The following is a 24,509-nucleotide window of genomic DNA, read 5'->3' on the forward strand; positions in this document are numbered from 1 at the left end:
TCCTGTGTGTGGTCATGTTCCTGGGTCTGTTTTTGGCCCTGGAAATCCAGACCAAAGCCTCTAGGTTTTGTGCCTAGGCCATTCCCAATGCCGCCTGCATCCTCGGGCAGACCTGGGATCTTGGAGGCTATTGTCCCATTCCTCCCAACTTGTGGGATGAGATTGCATCTGTATGCAGGTAGTGGGGTCCTTTCACTCCGAGAGGAGTGCAGCTCCACAAAGAGCAATGGCAGGCCCAGGAAGTCCTATGTACAAGGATTGGGCTAGTAGCCTGTGGGAAGAGCCCACACGATGAGCAGGAGGTCAGCCTCGGGTAGTAGGGTCATGGATGTTGCCCTTGTATTTAGAGTGGAGGTGCCTCCAGAATGCCCCTGCCCACTGTCCTTGAGTAGTCACTTCAAGGCCCATTTCCTGAAGGCCTGTCTCCCATGCTGCTCCAGGTGACCTGCCACGATAGGGCTCCTGTCGTCATCCGCAGCGCCCTCGACCTACACTTCCTTACTGAGGAGAATCCAGAGGATTATGAGCTGGGCCAAATCATCTCTCGCCGTCAGAGTAAGTGAGACAATCAGATAGCAGAGAGCAAGGGTCAGGATGTGGACTCAGGTCAACTCTTAGCAACAAAGAGTAGTCTCTGACCCCCAAGAACACTCCAACAGGTGTGTTGGGTTCGTGCACAAAGCCAACTGCACTTCTGCTGGTGGAAGGTCTTGAGGTCCAATGGTATACCCTGGTGGTGGATATTGCGGCTCCCCACCAGGTGCCCTCCCCTGGACATGAACAGGCATCCAAAGCTGACATCTTTGAGGAGTGAGGAGGAAAGCCTCTCTCCAGGAGCAGTATGTTTCATGGTCTGGGATAGGAGTGGTTTCAAAGGAACATGGGAATGCATGGGCTAAAGAGGGAACTGGCATTTTGTGGACTGAAGCAGTACTATTGAAAGCCTTCTGTGTGACCAAAAAACCACTGCCTGGGCAGAGCATTGCCAGGATTCTAGCAAGCAGTAACAGGATGAAATTGGGAAGAAAACACAGCCTGGGAGACAGCCTGAATCATCTGTTTTTGCATAAATTCCATGGTCTTACGCACCTGAGTCCACTAGGCAAGGAGTGATCACAATAGCCAGGTTGTGATCCCTAACTAAAGTCAGATGAGGGCTTCCTGAGCACGTAGCCACAGAGCTCATCTGATAATAATGCCAGCGCTTTTTCGTTGGTTGGTTGGTTGGTTTTTGTGAGCCAAACACCACAGCAGCCATTATCCCAGCCTATGTACCCTGAAGACCACCATCCCTATGAGTTCTAGGATCACTTGTCTCCTATCTTAACCTACTGTTAGGTTAGTAGAGTCTATGGAAGAGGAAGTCTGTCTGGGGCCTTGGTAGCCTAAGAAATTCATAGCAGAGATCTCCACATCCAACCCAGAAGGGATGGAGAACAGGCTCTAGGTTAGAGGAGGGCGACAGGAAACACATGTTCAGAGGAAGGAGAAGCGGCTGTTGTATTCCCACACTCGGGGTCATGGCACCACTGGGCCATACACCATGTTGGAGGGAAGCAGTCCCTTTGCTGGTCTTTGGAACCATTGTTCTCAGTAGGGCAGTATTTGGAATGTGGCCTCCATTCTCAGAAGCCTGGTTCACATGGAGGCGGGCTCCACCAACGCAGAAGCATGGCTCTAACGTGGTATCCGCGCTGGTCAGCCTGTCCTCACTGTGGCCATACTTGAGGAAAATAACTCAGAGGAGGAATCCTAGGCCTTTTTTCTCTGGGTTTCATAGCTTTCTCTTTGGTTGTGCACTGAGGCTGTCCATAAAGCTCTAGTGTGTGGCAGTGGAGAGCTTCTCAGCCCTTGCCACAAAGGCATAGACTGGGAGAGAGAGAACGAGGCTGGCAGAGAGGGAGAGAGAGAAAGATGGAGAGGGAGGACCTCTCCTTGGAGAATGAGGATTCAGTGGAGCCAACAGGAACAAGGTACTGTTGCCCAGGGCACAACCCTATTTAGGTCTTACTCCAACCATGCTCAACCTTTCTTCCAGTCCCTCCCACCCCCCAGTAGTGTATTCATCTTGAATGAGAATTTCATGTTGACATCAGAGCACTCACCATCCAATGCTTCCCTCCAAACCCACCTATGAAGATGGCTCATGTGGGGACTGAATCTTCGGCACAGGAGCCTTTTGTGGGAGATTTCAGATGCAAACCCTAGTGATGTGCTTTGGCAGATGCAAGAGGACCTGAGATATTCTGGAGTCCAAAGCCTTCGGTAGGAACAGACATTAGGTCTGTTGAAGTGCTCTGCCTAGTTCTTCCTCAGGGAGGACTGTGGAGGCTGTCTTTGTTGGTATTGGTGCTGAATTGGAGAGCTCTCAGGTGTGTGGCTCTGGCCTTTTCTGGCACAGGCTCTCAGATGTTGGCGTGTCCTAGGGAGCACCTCCTGAGTGCCACCTTCTTTTTGTACACCCCTCTCTCCCCAGAGCTGAGGATTCCAGCAGAGGCCAACGTATTTTATGCCAAGAATCCTCACAAAAAATCCAACTTTGTGCTGAGGAAAAGGAGCCTCTCCCAAAAGAATGATGGGTGGATCGAGCCTCAACCTCCCTCTCGTCCTGCAAAAAGGCTCCTGCCCTCCTGAGGATGCTTGCAAAACCATTCTGTTGCTGTGTGCCTGGGCGGGGCTGAGGCAGCCCAGGAATATTTACATTGATTACTATTTTCTTCAAAGTTTGAATCTATAGTTTGCCATTGTCCTTGACCTTGTTTAGTAACACAGTTGTTACTCTATCCTGTATTTGTTGTTTCCATTAATATATTATTATTATTTTAAAATATATATGTTTTTGTTACCTGATCTACTGTGATGATTTGAGTATACTAAATGTAGCAGTGATTCCTAAAGGACACATCCAAACCAACAGGAAGGAATGTTTCATTCTATCAGCAAGAACTTTGGTTTTTAGGAGTTTGGCAGATGGCATTATCTGAGTCAGTTTTCCAATGGGGGCAATGAAGTATCAGCTGTGATGGTACAAACACAAACAAAGACACACAAACACACACAAGAGCACACACACTCACTGAGAGATAGATAGACAGATGGAGTTGGTCTCTGCTGAAATACTTTGGAGACATGGTTCTGATTTCTCCCCTTTTGGAGTATTTTCAATTGCACAAGGTGTCTTGCAAATGAACCCATGTCTGAGGAAGACATGCATATGTACTTCACATGCCACTTTTCACATAGCAGGAAGGTCATGTAATATTTTTCATGCAGCTGTCTTTTGACTGTGAACCATCCCATGAGGTCAGCTGTGGAATTTTCAACTTGTAGCATCACAATGGGGATCCACTCTTTGGATTTGGGGATATTTCCGATTTTCTTGATTCAGATTGAAATGATATATATATATATATATATATATATATTAGTTTTTGATGAAAATTCTGCATTTGATGGTAATGAATGTCGTGCATCTAGGAATCTGTAGAGTGCAGACAATGAATGGATGCCTACTGTTGTCTGGACTGGTCTGAAAAGTCCTGTAGCATCTGAGCATGTGTGAGGGCTGTACAGGTCTTGCCAAAAGTCCAGGTCAGATGATCCTGCAAAAAGCTGAACTCCTAGTGGTCTCCACAACAGTGTAAGGGCCAAGGAGGAACTCACTTCCACACAGAAGTTGGGAAGCTACCTTATGAAGGTGATCATAGATACGGGATTATTAATATATCCAGGTTGGCATCTATTATTTTTTTAGCTTTTGACTTTCGCAGCTGTGGGCATCTTGACAACCATCAACTCCCTGTAAGCACAGACAACTCTATAAGAACCTGAGGATAAATTTCCCTGTGCATGTCCCCTTGTGAAACTGCTTAAGCACCGCCTGGTTTACACACAGGTGGAATTTCTAGGTCAAAGTGTGCATGTTTACTTCTTTGACTAAGCACTGCCAGGTGGCTCTTCTGCATAGCTCTACCTGTGGCCAGGATTGTATTATCTAGCTTTCTAACTTTTGCAGGTTGAGTAGATACATAGTGGGAGCACACTGTTTTTGTTGGTATTTTTCTTGGTATCTATTCTGATGCTTTTCACTGGGGGATTTTTTCCTGTGAAAATGGGCTTCCTCTACTTGACCTTATTTTCTTCTTTTTAAAATTTTTTCAATGTGACTTTTTAATTTTAGTTTTATTAAAGACATTGCCCCTTGCTTGCATAGTCTATATCTAAAGCACTAGTCCTTGCTCCAAGGCCCAGCTTGCTCTCAGCTGCCCCAGGAGGGGAACAGTCTTTGGCGGTAGACAAGAGACGCCCCTGCAGGGGGCACAAGTGCTTTGGCCCTCTGGTGTCTTGCCAGCAGTGCTTCCCATGCTCACAGAGGGTTTCAGACACTGAGTCAATGGTCCAGGTGGTCTTTTGTTCAGTCTGATCTCAAATTGAGCTCCTCTGAGAGGTCATATTGAAGTCCTTGTGTGTACCTGATCCATCATTTTAAGCAATATTCCAAGTTCACTTTTTGTGTGTACGTGGGTTCTGGGGATTGAACCCAGGGCCTTGAGCCTGTGAGGCAAGTGACCTACCTGAGCTACACCCTCAGAGACCCCTGTAAAAGTATTTCCCCTTTGCCTCGGGGTCTAAGTTGCCAAGGCTGACCTCAAACGTTCCTCTTGCCTCAGCCTCCCTGGTGGCTGGCATGACAGGCATGCACCTGGGACTGTCACACTCGAGCCTGTGATGGGAACTCATGTGCATCTGTCCAGGGCTGAGCATGGTTAGGCAGAGCTGTGCTCCAGGCTCCCTGCAGGGCTGTGGAGGCTTCTGCTGCCCAGCAGCCCTGGTGCCATGGCCAGGGCTCCTCCCAGCCGAGGGCAGGCAGCTGCCCATTGCTGTAGGCTGACCTTATTTTCTTCTTATGGCACTCGTCCGTTCTCTGGAGTATGTTGTATGGTTTGTCCATTAGGAGTCTAACAGGTCCTCTAGAACCTTCAAACAATTAGTAAAATTCCTGAACAGTAAGTGAGCGCGCGCAGAAATTGGGCTAATATTTTGGGAAGAACAATGTTGGATGATATATTCATGGCTTGAATATATCATCCAACATGAAGTTATATTTTATTACTTACAAAATAATAAAATAATGAAGCAATACCATGGGCTGAGCTAAAATAGATCCTTAGGATCTTAGGCATTCTGTAATAAATCTGTGTCACTTGAAGTATAGAGTTGATCGACTCTGAGTAATGAAACAGAAGTAAAGGTATCAAAGCCAATGATCATCTGTTTCCAATTTTCTGTGATTTGGTTCAAGTGGTAAAGTGGTGATATTTATTAATAATGGATCGAATAGGTTCATAATTGTTTTAGAGTACAATTAGATGCCTTCAAACTTTAGCCCTCCTATGTCCTGTGAGACATTTTCTATGTGAGGCTTTAAGAAGAAGAAGAGAATATTCTGTAAAGAAAACCTTGTGATCTGTGCAGTATGAAGTTGAATGGATTCATTCAGAAATCAGAAATTCTATTGAAAGATATTTATTGGCATGAGCCAAATAAAACCTATTTTTAGGCATCCTGGTGAAGACAAGGTTTTATCTTTATGTCTCATTTTCTATGTTTTGTTGTTGTTGTTGTTGTTAGAATGAAATTCATATGTTGCCAGACCATTCTATCAGATGTGTAACTAGATGCCATTTAAATTACCCACTTTTACATGGTAGACAGTTTTTAATGAACACTGCCTGTCTGCACCTTTTTTTAAAAACAGGACTGGGATCAGAAGCCCAAATACCAATGGTTAGCTGGAGCATATTTTTCATTTGGCCTATCTGTCAGTATTCCCTGAGGTCATCTGTGCAATCAGCTTCGTTACTCCTGCTCCCTCACTGGATTTCATAGAAACCATATGCTATGTATGAATCAGGGACACCAAGCCCACAACATAGCATTCTTGGAATATCCAAAGTCCCACTTTTCACTTCGCCATGCCTGAGATCAGCAGTAATATTTATCAGCAAATGTGAGATTTTCAAAGATCCAATTCTATGTGCTCCTTTCTCATAGAGCCTTAGGCAGGGATATAGCATACATAAATATTAAGTAAAGTCCATAGTTTTTAAAATGTCATCCATTGAATAGTTGACACATGTCTGAGATACTTTTTATTTTGGAGGAGGTATTATTTAATAGGGAATTCCAACAGCTACCTAATAGTGAAATGAGAAGTCTTGCATCCATTTTATTTTGTTTCTGATGATTTTTTATGAGTAAGGGTAAGATACTTCCTTGTTCTGATGCAGATGTTGCCCACTTTTGTGAATGGATGCGGGGTGTCACCTACTACTTGCATATCTGCATATTGGGCTTGACACTGCTATCGTACTTGGTAGTTGGCAAAAAGTCAATACTGAAGTTAAGCTCTTGTGTTCTAGCAGCAGAGCTGAAGATCCTTGATGTGCCACCTTCTGCAATCCATGCTGCTCTCTTCATGTTCCTTATTGACTTCCTGGTGATGAGCATCATGGTCTCCTGGTCTTGAGAATGGCCAAGCATTGCTCTGTGAATGTGGAAGATGGGCATGTGGAAGGCTCCAGGGAGGAGGGATCATTGAACATGTACTCGAATCCATGTGCCTGTTGAATGACCTGTTTTTTTATTTTTGGGTTTTAAGGGAGACACTGCCCTAAAACACTTCTGTGCAGCTGGGGATGCAGGCTTCTGCTTCACCTTGCAGGAAGCATTAACGAATCCTTTCCAGAAGACATGAGAAGAGAGAAGTGAGCCTCTGGTATCATGCAGGTTCCTTGCATTGCCCATGGGCTAGAAGAGAGAAGAGTTGCTTCATGAGATTTGATCCCCTTTTTCCTGAAAAGTTCCACACAGAGGTGAGTCCCCAGCATGTTTAGAAATCATTTCAGACACCTTTCTGGACGGAATTGAATCAGAGCCCCTGATGATGTGGAAGAGCTAAAGATGGGTTTGCTATGAATTTTCTATTTCATTCATCAGGGCCTGAGTCAAGTCAGTCATTGTGCTGTCAACACATGAGCTGCTGGTCAAATGTGAGGAAGTGGTCTTGCTTTATGAAAACACCACCCTGATTCAGTGAGCCAGAGGCAGCCTGCAGTCCCTGTTTTCCTGTAAAGGCAGATTGCTGTGGATGGCCTCTGGCCTCGTCATGCAGCCCTGCTCAGAGTAGGGGATTGAGGGACCAGGCAGATCCCTAGTTCCTTTTGACCTTTATTGCCATTGGGCCACCCCAGGGTCCTTGGACTCTACCTGGTCTTCTGGCCTGGGTCAGGGGATGTGAGGTTTGGAATCCCCCTCTGTGGCAGGATCCCAGCCCCCCAGCCACTTGAGGTCAGCACATCCTTCCCTAATTGTGTTAGAGTTGGAGACTTCTCCCACCCATCCTCATCCATGCTCATCCCACATTTTGTAGCTTGGCACCTGAGGACCTTTATTCATTGACTTACTTGTTAGTGATGATGGTTACTAAGACTAAGTGACTCTTTCAAGTCACATCACTTGCATGGTAGGGCTAGAGCATGGATCTTCCTAATTGATTTCATGGGACTCTCTCATGGAAACTGTGACTGCTTCCTAAACACACACTCTACATTTGGAGTGTCAAAATTCTTGCCACTGCCTCCTTGGCAAGTGTATCTTGTCTTCTACGTGGGAATTTCACAAATATTTTCCTTTGGTTTGTGGAGGTCATGCAGAAGGGATTTCATTTGAAATAGCCCAAACAAGAAATACCAGTTGTCTTTTTCGCACATGGATGTGTGTAGTGAACACCCCTTTCTGTGTGCTTGCATGAGTTACTCCTTTGAATTTGTTGAAGAATGGTTGGCTGGGGAGCAAGTTAACGAGAGATGGATATCAATGGTTGTCAAGTATTCTGACGTGAAGAATGTATTGAGGATGTGAAGGCTTTTCTAGCCAGTTCCTATGGCTCAGTCAGGGATCAGTCAGAGGATTCTGTCTGGTATACTCTTTGGCACAGATGTCAAAGTGGCCTGGTCTTACCCTGTCCAGGACTGAATGCTGAGCTTGAGTGGGAGCTTCTTGTCATTTCAAGCATTTCCATGAGTCTGTCCTCTGTTCTCTTGTATCCAAGTGGTTTCTAATAGGAAAGCAGAACAAAAATTGAAAGTATGGTGATTGATTATTTTAACCAATGTTATTTCAATCCACTTTGTTTAATACGAAATTACCTTTATGCTAGTAAGATTTCATATGTGAGGAAATAATGAAAATATTGGGGTTAGGGGATGAGAATATGCAAATCAAACATTTTTGAGCACCAAGACCCGTTTTTTGTTTTTGTTTTTGTTTTTTTTTAACTTAAATAATATTAAGTGCCAGAGTACCACCGCTGCCATTCAGCCTCAACAACCTCCAGGTCCAGCCTCGAGGTGGCCCATTTCACCAGGGTGTGTGGGACCACACTGTCCTGGGATGAGAGAACAGTACCCACGGATGTTGACATCTCACAGAGTAGATATTGCCAGTGACAGTAGGGAGCTATTGGCACATGAGGAAGGGAAGAGCTCTCAGGATGGGAAGAGGGGGCCGCTTCGAGACTCATTGGGTATGGCACGAGGCTGCTGGGTGTGGTGTTGGCCTGGGCCCACTGAGTGGGGCAGATCCGTGGTCTGTGTTTCTGTACCCTCCTCTGTAGCCTGTGTTGGCAGCAGATCAGGGAATTGCGATCAGAAGTGCTCCCAGTAACACAGGCACCAGCCCCCAGAGTGTGTGCCTATCCGTTTCCCCACCTGGCCTGACTTAGTGCCTGTCTTGCCTCAGGGCTGAGACCCTACAATCTCTGATGAGGGTGTCTGTGGTCCAGATCCAACCTGCATGGCCAACATGCTCAGACCTTCAGCTGGGTCCTAGGCTGCTGCAACCAAACTCTGTTAACTGGGTGGCCGACAACAGAGGAAGTGTCTTCCGTTGAGCTCCAGAGGCTCAACACAGTAGGTGTTGGGCTGTCCCAGTGCCATAACCCCTCCCAGGTTTCAAGGGGACTGTCTCCCCAACTCTCCCAGCCCTTGCCCACTCTCCTATTGCTGCCCACGATCTGTGGTTCCCATATGGGCATCCCGCCCTGGCTCCAACCTCACATATCCGGTATCCCCCAGTCTCCCTGGTATCTGGGTCCAGACCCTCCTCTTCCTACAAGAATATCAGATATTGGATTTGGTCCCAGTTGATGCTGTGTTCCATCATGTGAGCTCTTAGCTTCATCACTGTGCAAAGACTCTTTTCCCACACAAGTTCGCACGACTTTTGGCTGGCTAAGAATTTTCAGGCGACACTTTTCTAATGAGTACACTTTCCTTCCTTCCGATCTCCCACCAGTGAGCATTCCTCGCACCCTTGTCCTAGTTCCTTTATGGCAGTTTCCCTCCTTATGGCTGAGAGGACCTAGTGACCCCTGAATTCACACGTTCTCCTTAATCACCAACACACTGCAGAATTCTCCAGGGGGCCATATATGCTCCTGGAAGTTGGTGTTGGAAATAGTTCTCCATCCATTAATCACTCCCTCACTCACTAATGTCCTTGTGTCCTTGAGAAAGGCTCTCCCTTTCCTGGTTTTCCTGAATAGAAATCCTCTTGCCTCTTGGGTGAATAGGGTTATGGGTTGTGCAGAGGGTGTTGGTCCACTGAGCATCTTAGAGACTGTCCTTTATGGAGCCTAATGATCCTCACTGGGGAATGAGGCCAGGGTCCTAACTGTGGTTAGTTAGAGAGGGAAAGAAGGACGAGGGAAACTCAGATGTCCCTTCATGGCCCCTGGAGTTAGAGGACTTACCCCTTTGCACCTGGGATCAGGAGACCTCATTTCCTCGAGGACACGCACACTCAGACGTTAATCTTGAGTGTGGGTTCCTTTCTGGGGTCCAGGGCTGTTGTTAGCCACCAGGAATGACAGTGCTCTCCATGCTGAGTGGAGCCATTTTTGCCAGGAAAGAGAGCCCATGGTCACGCCTTGTGCAAAGCATCCCACGCCAGGGGCTCCCATGCCTACATTCCTGTCCTGAAAGGAAGCCACTCAGAGGCAAGGTGGGTCCAACCACCTCCCATGTGTTCACTCATCACTGTGTTCCAGCAGTCACCCCAGTGAACAGTCCTGATGGGATTGGATGTGGCTCAGAATGTGACCCTCATGAGCTCTACCCTGCCACAGCTGCAGTTCTGCAGTGGGAGAAACTCAAAACCTCAAAACACATGCACATGAAAGAAAAGAGCAAGAGCCAGAGCCCAAACAGGCCAGGTGTGGCAAAGACAGCTGGAGTGCCTAGGTTGGGACTCAGAATTATGTCAGTGGGGTGGCATTGCTGCTGGCACCAGCATGATAACCGAGAGCCAGCCCTGCTCATTTTGGGGAGCAGTGTGTTGGGGAAGGCAGCAGAAATTGAGAGGCAGGATTGAGTTTGGCCCTAGGAGGAGGTTGGGTAAGAGGCCAGTGTGGGTTGGAGAGCCTGGGCAGATAGACAGAGGCCAGGGCACACCCCAAAGCCTGGAGACTGCACTTGATGTCCAGGGTTGTGAAACACCACTTCCCCTCTTACTCACAACTGAGAGCAAGGGGCATTGATGAGTTCAGTTTGTGTGCGGCTGCATCCAAGGTGGCTCGGCTAGGAACCTCTGTTTCCTTGACTCAGGAGGCTGGGAGTCCAGGCTCCACTGAGGCTCGGCTGGGAGGATCGGAGTCTGAGTTTATGCCTGTGTTCCCTGTAGGATCCATGTTGGCTGAGCCTCAGTGTTTTTGTAATGAGAGGATGGGTGACCGTCATGTCTTTATCACAGGACACACTTGCTAAATGGATTTGTTTGCTCTGAGGAGGAAAGAGAGAGGGGGGAGTGGTGCTGGAGACAGGGATGCAGACAGGGGTCATGGACTTGGCATAACTCAGTCTTGGAGGTGATATCCCATCACCTGTACCCACTTCAATTCCCATGAATCCAGAGGCTGAGCCCCCTTGAGGTGAGGGGTGAACCGGTTCTGGGCAGCAGGATGCTGTGGTACCTCGGAGTCTCTGTGAGACCCCAACACTAGACACACTTGGCCCTTTTGAAATCTTAGGAGAAGCCTTGGGAAGATGTATGGCAGAGGGGAGCAGCCTCTGCATCTCAGTCCCCTCCAACTTGCCATGGTGTAGAGAGGGAACTGCAGCCACGATGGGACGGACATTGGCCATGTCCCTGTGTGGGACACAGGCCTGATTGAGTTAGGGTGCATTCTTTGTCTCTCCCTTTCTTGTGATTATCCCATCTCTACATTTGTGCTTTAGCCACCTGTGAGTCCCATCTCTGGTTTCAGAGAGAACAGAGGGTGTTATGGGCCAATAGACACAATAAACCCTAGAGATTAGATGCTACCCTACTTTCCAGAAAAGACTGGGCACACCATGAGTTGCACAATGATGGGACCAGGGTCCAAAAGCTGCTGAGAGGGAAGGACTGGTTGTGAATGCATTTTTGAAGGCTCCAAGCTGGAACTCTAGTGGCACCAAGCAGGGCAGATGCTGGTGGGGATGTTTGGGTAGTTGTTGGTGAACACCTGCGCACCTGAGATGGGTAGGCATGGAGGAGAAATCGGCAGCCCATAGGGCTGTTGAAAGTGGTCTTATGTGAAAAGAGGCTCAGGTATGGGCACAGGAAATGACATCATTGCCTTGACAATGGATCAAACAGAACATGGAACCCTGGTATCCAGGCACCCACTTCACTGACCAAGCCATCCGAGCTCACTTGGTTGGAGCCACTGGAGGGAGAAGGATGTTCTCCTGTGGTTGCAGACAATGCCGAGCCTCAGGCTCCCAGGAATCTCAGGGGGGCCAACTAGCCCTTTTGTGGATACACTGGGTGAGGCTTCATCTTAGACGCCAGAGCCTCTGGCGATTGTCGCAGAGGAGCTCAAGAGTAACAGTGAGTAGCACAGGGCAGGTGAGCCCAGCAGGCCCTCTAGTCTGATCCCTGATGAATGGCCCAGGACTCCTATTCTGACTCTGTGTGTGTGTGTGTGTGTGTGTGTGTGTGTGTGTGTGTGTGTTTGTACTGATGGGAACTGTCCCATTGTGCTTTGACTCTAGTGTATTGGCACAAGTCATTTTTCTGTTTGTCACCATTTCCATTTTGAACCCACCATTCTTGGTCCCAACCCAGGGTGAAAATGATCAGAACACGGAGGAGCCCTTCAGGGTTCAGAGCCTTGAACCTTACAGGCAGGACCAGCTTAGGAATGAGCTCCTGCCTGTCATTTGTGGGAGGAACCTACATTTCAGCAGCAACATGGGGTTAATCTCCTGGGATTTCATCCCCACCCAGCAGGTGCTGGATCTCTTGTTCCCAAAACAGCCACCTTCTTCAGTCTTTACTCCTGGTGCCACTCCACATCCTCCAAGGGGACAAGAACCTCAGGTTCTGGATGGATGTTGTAGAATGCCCACAGAGCCAACTGCCAGGCTGGGTGGGGTGCAGTTGCTGGGCTTTGCTGATGTTGTCATCCCCCACAGTTCTTGGAACCTTCTGTGGCAGTGGCATCCAGGACCCCAGCAGCTGTGAGTAGCAGCTCCTCACTGCTTCACTCCAGCGAGCAGGTGGAAGACAGCCGCGTTGTTCACGTCCTCCTAGAGGGACAGAGCCTGAGGGAGACAAAGCGCATCCCGGTAAGCCCGACAGCAGGGCTGCCTCCTGGGTGTCCACACAGTGGAAGGCAGGAGACACAGCCAACCCCAGGGCTATGGTGGGAAATAAAGAAGAGAGAGGTCCGTCTTAAGGGCTTGACCTGAGGAGGGAGAGCATCAGCATGCCCAGCTTCAGTGGTGAGTGGGCCTGTGTATTGTGGGTTTTGCAGGCCAGAAGTGCAGACGGAAGTGCTGTGGACAGATGAAGGCAGAGATATGTCCAGGGTGCAGGCTGCAGTGCCTAGAACTTGGTATTCTCAATGAGTGAAGTTGGAGCAGAGGAGGTGGCAGTGACTTGTCACATGTGTAGGAGGGGATGTGTTCCTGGTGGCAGGGAAGAGAACCTCCTTAGCATGACTAGGTGTAGGAATTTGGGGTCGGGATCACCTGGGGGGTCATGCCAAAGCTTCGGAATGTTAGGCTTTGCATGTATGTAAATACGGAGCTAAAGGGGTTCTTGGCAGAATTTCTATGGATGTGCAGTAGACACGCTAATGCTGCAGGTGTCCAGCTGCAGAGGAGACATGTTCAGTGACTGCCAGTGCTGAGTCAAGTACATCATTACAACCAGACCCGCACCGAGCTTCCAGAGGCCAGGGCCTCTCAAAGCTATCATGAAGCACTCAAGTGCACACTCTTGTATCTGAGTCTGTTTTGTGTCGTGGCAGTCAGGACCCAAATTTTCAGTGCATCTGCCTCTTCCACCCACAAAGGCAGCCTGCATCCCAGATCACACTTGGTGCGCAGATCCCTGGCCCATTGCTCTCATCTCAGTGAGATGAGAGTGTGTCTGTGCATAGGCAGTTTGGTCCTTTGACATGAGTGGAATGTGGCTCCCCAGGGGGAGGGGAGATGGCAGGTACAGGCAGATATTTGTACCAGGATTGTTCTAGTAGCACATTGCAAGAACCCAGGTGGTATATGGAGGACACACTCAGGTAGCAGGATAACAAGATTGTGCCCTTGTATATGTAGCTGAGATTTCTCCTGAATGTTTGACCACAGTCTTCTGGGTAGATCTTCTAAAAGCCATTCTCTGATGACATTTGTCCCACCCTGATCCAGGTGACCTTTCAGGAGACGGTGACAAGCCTCATCCGCAGGGCCTTGGACCAAAATTTGTTGCAGCATGAGGATGTGGACAACTTTGAGCTGCTGTATATGATGTCTGAGGATGAGAGTAAGTAGGACAATCAGACAGTGGGAAGACATGATCCACAGTGGGCTCAGGATAACTGACAGCCAAGAGAAAGTGGGCCTTGGACCCAAAATACCAAAGTGTGATGGGCCTGGCGGAGACTCTCAGGGGTTGTGGGTGTTTTGTGGTATAATCCTTGAGTGCCACCTAACAATTCTCTCCACTTCGCTCTGCAGAAATCAAGGTCTCTGACCACTCACTCGTGTGTCTGTCCATGAATCTGGGAATACAATATTTCATGGTGAGGAAACGCCCCCAGGTCAAGGGAAAGGAGGTAAACACCTACCTTATTCAAGCTGTGCATGTGCTGCCATTCCACTCCGACCTGAGGAAATAAGAAGCCTCAGCACCTGGACATATTTGCTGGAAGCCCATAGAGCCAACTGACAGTCTGGGGTGGCTTTCTGTTTCTGGGTTTGCTGACGTTCCATCCCCCACAGTTCTCAGAATCAACCTGCAAGTCCTCCAGGCCGCTTTCCCACAAGCAGGTGGGAGACACCTGCTTAATTCGTGTCCACTTAGAAACACAAAGTCCAGAGATGGCCAAGAGTGTTCTGGTAAGCCTGGGAGCAGGGGTGTCCCGTGGTGCTTACACCTGGGTGGGGAGCAGACACTGGTCCAATACCATGGACTACTCATGCCCTCTTGAATTTGGAGCTTCTGGATGATCAGGAGGATAGATGGGAATCAAGAAGGGAGAGGTCAGTGTGAAGGGCTGGAGCTGAGATGAGCGAGTGCAGCAGCTTGTCCACTGCCATGTCTGAGGGAGTCTGTGTGTCAGGTGGCAGCATGCAGTCCAGAAGGGCAGGGACAGGTATGGGTGACAGATGAGAATAGGACAGGAACTAGGTTGCAGGTTCCCTTGTATGGGATGCTGACGTCTATGGAGGAGGACAGCAGTGTGAGGTTCTCCATGTTCCTTGAACAAGGAGCTGAGAGAGTCTCTCTGCAGAGTCGATATGGATGTGGAGCAAGCACACTAAATGTCCAGGTAACCCAATGACCACCCTTGCCGGATGAGGTGGCCTCCTACATCCCAGCCAGCACTGAGCCTCTGGAGGCCAGGAGCTCTCGTGGCTATCTTTCAGCTCTCCTGTGTGTGGTCATGTTCCTGGGTCTGTTTTTGGCCCTGGCAATCCAGACCAAAGCCTCTAGGTTTTGTGCCTAGGCCATTCCCAATGCCGCCTGCATCCTCGGGCAGACCTGGGATCTTGGAGGCTATTGTCCCATTCCTCCCAACTTGTGGGATGAGATTGCATCTGTATGCAGGTAGTGGGGTCCTTTCACTCCGAGAGGAGTGCAGCTCCACAAAGAGCAATGGCAGGCCCAGGAAGTCCTATGTACAAGGATTGGGCTAGTAGCCTGTGGGAAGAGCCCACACGATGAGCAGGAGGTCAGCCTCGGGTAGTAGGGTCATGGATGTTGCCCTTGTATTTAGAGTGGAGGTGCCTCCAGAATGCCCCTGCCCACTGTCCTTGAGTAGTCACTTCAAGGCCCATTTCCTGAAGGCCTGTCTCCCATGCTGCTCCAGGTGACCTGCCACGATAGGGCTCCTGTCGTCATCCGCAGCGCCCTCGACCTACACTTCCTTACTGAGGAGAATCCAGAGGATTATGAGCTGGGCCAAATCATCTCTCGCCGTCAGAGTAAGTGAGACAATCAGATAGCAGAGAGCAAGGGTCAGGATGTGGACTCAGGTCAACTCTTAGCAACAAAGAGTAGTCTCTGACCCCCAAGAACACTCCAACAGGTGTGTTGGGTTCGTGCACAAAGCCAACTGCACTTCTGCTGGTGGAAGGTCTTGAGGTCCAATGGTATACCCCGGTGGATATTGCGGCTCCCCACCAGGTGCCCTCCCCTGGACATGAACAGGCATCCAAAGCTGACATCTTTGAGGAGTGAGGAGGAAAGCCTCTCTCCAGGAGCAGTATGTTTCATGGTCTGGGATAGGAGTGGTTTCAAAGGAACATGGGAATGCATGGGCTAAAGAGGGAACTGGCATTTTGTGGACTGAAGCAGTACTATTGAAAGCCTTCTGTGTGACCAAAAAACCACTGCCTGGGCAGAGCATTGCCAGGATTCTAGCAAGCAGTAACAGGATGAAATTGGGAAGAAAACACAGCCTGGGAGACAGCCTGAATCATCTGTTTTTGCATAAATTCCATGGTCTTACGCACCTGAGTCCACTAGGCAAGGAGTGATCACAATAGCCAGGTTGTGATCCCTAACTAAAGTCAGATGAGGGCTTCCTGAGCACGTAGCCACAGAGCTCATCTGATAATAATGCCAGCGCTTTTTCGTTGGTTGGTTGGTTGGTTTTTGTGAGCCAAACACCACAGCAGCCATTATCCCAGCCTATGTACCCTGAAGACCACCATCCCTATGAGTTCTAGGATCACTTGTCTCCTATCTTAACCTACTGTTAGGTTAGTAGAGTCTATGGAAGAGGAAGTCTGTCTGGGGCCTTGGTAGCCTAAGAAATTCATAGCAGAGATCTCCACATCCAACCCAGAAGGGATGGAGAACAGGCTCTAGGTTAGAGGAGGGCGACAGGAAACACATGTTCAGAGGAAGGAGAAGCGGCTGTTGTATTCCCCCACTCGGGGTCATGGCACCACTGGGCCATACACCATGTTGGAGGGAAGCAGTCCCTTTGCTGGTCTTTGGAACCATTGTTCTCAGTAGGGCAGTATTTGGAATGTGGCCTCCATTCTCAGAAGCCTGGTTCACATGGAGGCGGGCTCCACCAACGCAGAAGCATGGCTCTAACGTGGTATCCGCGCTGGTCAGCCTGTCCTCACTGTGGCCATACTTGAGGAAAATAACTCAGAGGAGGAATCCTAGGCCTTTTTTCTCTGGGTTTCATAGCTTTCTCTTTGGTTGTGCACTGAGGCTGTCCATAAAGCTCTAGTGTGTGGCAGTGGAGAGCTCCTCAGCCCTTGCCACAAAGGCATAGACTGGGAGAGAGAGAACGAGGCTGGCAGAGAGGGAGAGAGAGAAAGATGGAGAGGGAGGACCTCTCCTTGGAGAATGAGGATTCAGTGGAGCCAACAGGAACAAGGTACTGTTGCCCAGGGCACAACCCTGTTTAGGTCTTACTCCAACCATGCTCAACCTTTCTTCCAGTCCCTCCCACCCCCCAGTAGTGTATTCATCTTGAATGAGAATTTCATGTTGACATCAGAGCACTCACCATCCAATGCTTCCCTCCAAACCCACCTATGAAGATGGCTCATGTGGGGACTGAATCTTCGGCACAGGAGCCTTTTGTGGGAGATTTCAGATGCAAACCCTAGTGGTGTGCTTTGGCAGATGCAAGAGGACCTGAGATATTCTGGAGTCCAAAGCCTTCGGTAGGAACAGACATTAGGTCTGTTGAAGTGCTCTGCCTAGTTCTTCCTCAGGGAGGACTGTGGAGGCTGTCTTTGTTGGTATTGGTGCTGAATTGGAGAGCTCTCAGGTGTGTGGCTCTGGCCTTTTCTGGCACAGGCTCTCAGATGTTGGCGTGTCCTAGGGAGCACCTCCTGAGTGCCACCTTCTTTTTGTACACCCCTCTCTCCCCAGAGCTGAGGATTCCAGCAGAGGCCAACGTATTTTATGCCAAGAATCCTCACAAAAAATCCAACTTTGTGCTGAGGAAAAGGAGCCTCTCCCAAAAGAATGATGGGTGGATCGAGCCTCAACCTCCCTCTCGTCCTGCAAAAAGGCTCCTGCCCTCCTGAGGATGCTTGCAAAACCATTCTGTTGCTGTGTGCCTGGGCGGGGCTGAGGCAGCCCAGGAATATTTACATTGATTACTATTTTCTTCAAAGTTTGAATCTATAGTTTGCCATTGTCCTTGACCTTGTTTAGTAACACAGTTGTTACTCTATCCTGTATTTGTTGTTTCCATTAATATATTATTATTATTTTAATATATATATGTTTTTGTTACCTGATCTACTGTGATGATTTGAGTATACTAAATGTAGCAGTGATTCCTAAAGGACACATCCAAACCAACAGGAAGGAATGTTTCATTCTATCAGCAAGAACTTTGGTTTTTAGGAGTTTGGCAGATGGCATTATCTGAGTCAGTTTTCCAATGGGGGCAATGAAGTATCAGCTGTGATGGTACAAACACAAACAAAGACACACAAACACACACAAGAGCACACACACTCACTGAGAGATAGATAGACAGATGGAGTTGGTCTCTGCTGAAATACTTTGGAGACATGGTTCTGATTTCTCCCCTTTTGGAGTATTTTCAATTGCACAAGGTGTCTTGCAAATGAACCCATGTCTGAGGAAGACATGCATGTGTACTTCACATGCCACTTTTCACATAGCAGCAAGGTCATGTAATATTTTTCATGCAGCTGTCTTTTGACTGTGAACCATCCCATGAGGTCAGCTGTGGAATTTTCAACTTGTAGCATCACAATGGGGATCCACTCTTTGGATTTGGGGATATTTCCGATTTTCTTGATTCAGATTGGAATGATATATATATTAGTTTTTGATGAAAATTCTGCATTTGATGGTAATGAATGTCGTGCATCTAGGAATCTGTAGAGTGCAGACAATGAATGGATGCCTACTGTTGTCTGGACTGGTCTGAAAAGTCCTGTAGCATCTGAGCATGTGTGAGGGCTGTACAGGTCTTGCCAAAAGTCCAGGTCAGATGATCCTGCACAAAGCTGAACTCCTAGTGGTCTCCACAACAGTGTAAGGGCCAAGGAGGAACTCACTTCCACACAGAAGTTGGGAAGCTACCTTATGAAGGTGATCATAGATACGGGATTATTAATATATCCAGGTTGGCATCTATTATTTTTTTAGCTTTTGACTTTCGCAGCTGTGGGCATCTTGACAACCATCAACTCCCTGTAAGCACAGACAACTCTATAAGAACCTGAGGATAAATTTCCCTGTGCATGTCCCCTTGTGAAACTGCTTAAGCACCGCCTGGTTTACACACAGGTGGAATTTCTAGGTCAAAGTGTGCATGTTTACTTCTTTGACTAAGCACTGCCAGGTGGCTCTTCTGCATAGCTCTACCTGTGGCCAGGATTGTATTATCTAGCTTTCTAACTTTTGCAGGTTGAGTAGATACATAGTGGGAGCACACTGTTTTTGTTGGTATTTTTCTTGGTATCTATGCTGATGCTTTTCACTGGGGGATTTTTTCCTGTGAAAATGGGCTTCCTCTACTTGACCTTATTTTCTTCTTTTTAAAATTTTTTCAATGTGACTTTTTAATTTTAGTTTTATTAAAGACATTGCCCCTTGCTTGCATAGTCTATATCTAAAGCACTAGTCCTTGCTCCAAGGCCCAGCTTGCTCTCAGCTGCCCCAGGAGGGGAACAGTCTTTGGCGGTAGACAAGAGACACCCCTGCAGGGGGCACAAGTGCTTTGGCCCTCTGGTGTCTTGCCAGCAGTGCTTCCCATGCTCACAGAGGGTTTCAGACACTGAGTCAATGGTCCAGGTGGTCTTTTGTTCAGTCTGATCTCAAATTGAGCTCCTCTGAGAGGTCATATTGAAGTCCTTGTGTGTACCTGACCCATCATTTTAAACAATATTCCAAGTTCACTTTTTGTGTGTACGTGTGTTCTGGGGATTGAACCCAGGGCCTTGAGCCTGTGAGGCAAGTGACCTACCTGAGCTACACCCTCAGAGACCCCTGTAAAAGTATTTCCCCTTTGCCTCGGGGTCTAAGTTGCCAAGGCTGACCTCAAACGTTCCTCTTGCCTCAGCCTCCCTGGTGGCTGGCATGACAGGCATGCACCTGGGACTGTCACACTCGAGCCTGTGATGGGAACTCATGTGCATCTGTCCAGGGCTGAGCATGGTTAGGCAGAGCTGTGCTCCAGGCTCCCTGCAGGGCTGTGGAGGCTTCTGCTGCCCAGCACCCCTGGTGCCATGGCCAGGGCTCCTCCCAGCCGAGGGCAGGCAGCTGCCCATTGCTGTAGGCTGACCTTATTTTCTTCTTATGGCACTCGTCCGTTCTCTGGAGTATGTTGTATGGTTTGTCCATTAGGAGTCTAACAGGTCCTCTAGAACCTTCAAACAATTAGTAAAATTCCTGAACAGTAAGTGAGCGCGCGCAGAAATTGGGCTAATATTTTGGGAAGAACAATGTTGGATGATATATTCATGGCTTGAATATATCATCCAACATGAAGTTATATTTTATTACTTACAAAATAATAAAATAATGAAGCAATACCATGGGCTGAGCTAAAATAGATCCTTAGGATCTTAGGCATTCTGTAATAAATCTGTGTCACTTGAAGTATAGAGTTGATCGACTCTGAGTAATGAAACAGAAGTAAAGGTATCAAAGCCAATGATCATCTGTTTCCAATTTTCTGTGATTTGGTTCAAGTGGTAAAGTGGTGATATTTATTAATAATGGATCGAATAGGTTCATAATTGTTTTAGAGTACAATTAGATGCCTTCAAACTTTAGCCCTCCTATGTCCTGTGAGACATTTTCTATGTGAGGCTTTAAGAAGAAGAAGAGAATATTCTGTAAAGAAAACCTTGTGATCTGTGCAGTATGAAGTTGAATGGATTCATTCAGAAATCAGAAATTCTATTGAAAGATATTTATTGGCATGAGCCAAATAAAACCTATTTTTAGGCATCCTGGTGAAGACAAGGTTTTATCTTTATGTCTCATTTTCTATGTTTTGTTGTTGTTGTTGTTGTTAGAATGAAATTCATATGTTGCCCGACCATTCTATCAGATGTGTAACTAGATGCCATTTAAATTACCCACTTTTACATGGTAGACAGTTTTTAATGAACACTGCCTGTCTGCACCTTTTTTAAAAACAGGACTGGGATCAGAAGCCCAAATACCAATGGTTAGCTGGAGCATATTTTTCATTTGGCCTATCTGTCAGTATTCCCTGAGGTCATCTGTGCAATCAGCTTCGTTACTCCTGCTCCCTCACTGGATTTCATAGAAACCATATGCTATGTATGAATCAGGGACACCAATCCCACAACATAGCATTCTTGGAATATCCAAAGTCCCACTTTTCACTTCGCCATGCCTGAGATCAGCAGTAATATTTATCAGCAAATGTGAGATTTTCAAAGATCCAATTCTATGTGCTCCTTTCTCATAGAGCCTTAGGCAGGGATATAGCATACATAAATATTAAGTAAAGTCCATAGTTTTTAAAATGTCTTCCATTGAATAGTTGACACATGTCTGAGATACTTTTTATTTTGGAGGAGGTATTATTTAATAGGGAATTCCAACAGCTACCTAATAGTGAAATGAGAAGTCTTGCATCCATTTTATTTTGTTTCTGATGATTTTTATGAGTAAGGGTAAGATACTTCCTTGTTCTGATGCAGATGTTGCCCACTTTTGTGAATGGATGCGGGGTGTCACCTACTACTTGCATATCTGCATATTGGGCTTGACACTGCTATCGTACTTGGTAGTTGGCAAAAAGTCAATACTGAAGTTAAGCTCTTGTGTTCTAGCAGCAGAGCTGAAGATCCTTGATGTGCCACCTTCTGCAATCCATGCTGCTCTCTTCATGTTCCTTATTGACTTCCTGGTGATGAGCATCATGGTCTCCTGGTCTTGAGAATGGCCAAGCATTGCTCTGTGAATGTGGAAGATGGGCATGTGGAAGGCTCCAGGGAGGAGGGATCATTGAACATGTACTCGAATCCATGTGCCTGTTGAATGACCTGTTTTTTTATTTTTGGGTTTTAAGGGAGACACTGCCCTAAAACACTTCTGTGCAGCTGGGGATGCAGGCTTCTGCTTCACCTTGCAGGAAGCATTAACGAATCCTTTCCAGAAGACATGAGAAGAGAGAAGTGAGCCTCTGGTATCATGCAGGTTCCTTGCATTGCCCATGGGCTAGAAGAGAGAAGAGTTGCTTCATGAGATTTGATCCCCTTTTTCCTGAAAAGTTCCACACAGAGGTGAGTCCCCAGCATGTTTAGAAATCATTTCAGATACCTTTCTGGACGGAATTGAATCAGAGCCCCTGATGATGTGGAAGAGCTAAAGATGGGTTTGCTATGAATTTTCTATTTCATTCATCAGGGCCTGAGTCAAGTCAGTCACTGTGCTGTCAACACATGAGCTGCTGGTCAAATGTGAGGAAGTGGTCTTGCTTTATGAAAACACCACCCTGATTCAGTGAGCCAGAGGCAGCCTGCAGTCCCTGTTTTCCTGTAAAGGCAGATTGCTGTGGATGGCCTCTGGCCTTGTCATGCAGCCCTGCTCAGAGTAGGGGATTGAGGGACCAGGCAGATCCCTAGTTCCTTTTGACCTTTATTGCCACTGGGCCACCCCAGGGTCCTTGGACTCTACCTGGTCTTCTGGCCTGGGTCAGGGGATGTGAGGTTTGGAATCCCCCTCTGTGGCAGGATCCCAGCCCCCCAGCCACTTGAGGTCAGCACATCCTTCCCTAATTGTGTTAGAGTTGGAGACTTCTCCCACCCATCCTCATCCATGCTCATCCCACATTTTGTAGCTTGGCACCTGAGGACCTTTATTCATTGACTTAGTTGTTAGTGATGATGGTTACTAAGACTAAGTGACTCTTTCAAGTCACTTCACTTGCATGGTAGGGCTAGAGCATGGATCTTCCTAATTGATTTCATGGGACTCTCTCATGGAAACTGTGACTGCTTCCTAAACACACACTCTACATTTGGAGTGTCAAAATTCTTGCCACTGCCTCCTTGGCAAGTGTATCTTGTCTTCTACGTGGGAATTTCACAAATATTTTCCTTTGGTTTGTGGAGGTCATGCAGAAGGGATTTCATTTGAAATAGCCCAAACAAGAAATACCAGTTGTCTTTTTCGCACATGGATGTGTGTAGTGAACACCCCTTTCTGTGTGCTTGCATGAGTTACTCCTTTGAATTTGTTGAAGAATGGTTGGCTGGGGAGCAAGTTAACGAGAGATGGATATCAATGGTTGTCAAGTATTCTGACGTGAAGAATGTATTGAGGATGTGAAGGCTTTTCTAGCCAGTTCCTATGGCTCAGTCAGGGATCAGTCAGAGGATTCTGTCTGGTAGACTCTTTGGCACAGATGTCAAAGTGGCCTGGTCTTACCCTGTCCAGGACTGAATGCTGAGCTTGAGTGGGAGCTTCTTGTCATTTCAAGCATTTCCATGAGTCTGTCCTCTGTTCTCTTGTATCCAAGTGGTTTCTAATAGGAAAGCAGAACAAAAATTGAAAGTATGGTGATTGATTATTTTTACCAATGTTATTTCAATCCACTTTGTTTAATACGAAATTACCTTTATGCTAGTAAGATTTCATATGTGAGGAAATAATGAAAATATTGGGGTTAGGGGATGAGAATATGCAAATCAAACATTTTTGAGCACCAAGACCCGTTTTTTGTTTTTGTTTTTGTTTTTTTTTTAACTTAAATAATATTAAGTGCCAGAGGACCACCGCTGCCATTCAGCCTCAACAACCTCCAGGTCCAGCCTCCAGGTGGCCCATTTCACCAGGGTGTGTGGGACCACACTGTCCTGGGATGAGAGAACAGTACCCACGGATGTTGACATCTCACAGAGTAGATATTGCCAGTGACAGTAGGGAGCTATTGGCACATGAGGAAGGGAAGAGCTCTCAGGATGGGAAGAGGGGGCCGCTTCGAGACTCATTGGGTATGGCACGAGGCTGCTGGGTGTGGTGTTGGCCTGGGCCCACTGAGTGGGGCAGATCCGTGGTCTGTGTTTCTGTACCCTCCTCTGTAGCCTGTGTTGGCAGCAGATCAGGGAATTGCGATCAGAAGTGCTCCCAGTAACACAGGCACCAGCCCCCAGAGTGTGTGCCTATCCGTTTCCCCACCTGGCCTGACTTAGTGCCTGTCTTGCCTCAGGGCTGAGACCCTACAATCTCTGATGAGGGTGTCTGTGGTCCAGATCCAACCTGCATGGCCAACATGCTCAGACCTTCAGCTGGGTCCTAGGCTGCTGCAACCAAACTCTGTTAACTGGGTGGCCGACAACAGAGGAAGTGTCTTCCGTTGAGCTCCAGAGGCTCAACACAGTAGGTGTTGGGCTGTCCCAGTGCCATAACCCCTCCCAGGTTTCAAGGGGACTGTCTCCCCAACTCTCCCAGCCCTTGCCCACTCTCCTATTGCTGCCCACGATCTGTGGTTCCCATATGGGCATCCCGCCCTGGCTCCAACCTCACATATCCGGTATCCCCCAGTCTCCCTGGTATCTGGGTCCAGACTCTCCTCTTCCTACAAGAATATCAGATATTGGATTTGGTCCCAGTTGATGCTGTGTTCCATCATGTGAGCTCTTAGCTTCATCACTGTGCAAAGACTCTTTTCCCACACAAGTTCGCACGACTTTTGGCTGGCTAAGAATTTTCAGGCGACACTTTTCTAATGAGTACACTTTCCTTCCTTCCGATCTCCCACCAGTGAGCATTCCTCGCACCCTTGTCCTAGTTCCTTTATGGCAGTTTCCCTCCTTATGGCTGAGAGGACCTAGTGACCCCTGAATTCACACGTTCTCCTTAATCACCAACACACTGCAGAATTCTCCAGGGGGCCATATATGCTCCTGGAAGTTGGTGTTGGAAATAGTTCTCCATCCATTAATCACTCCCTCACT

The sequence above is a fragment of the Urocitellus parryii genome, chromosome Y, assembly GCF_045843805.1.
Source record: "Urocitellus parryii isolate mUroPar1 chromosome Y, mUroPar1.hap1, whole genome shotgun sequence".
Classification (NCBI taxonomy): domain Eukaryota; kingdom Metazoa; phylum Chordata; class Mammalia; order Rodentia; family Sciuridae; genus Urocitellus; species Urocitellus parryii.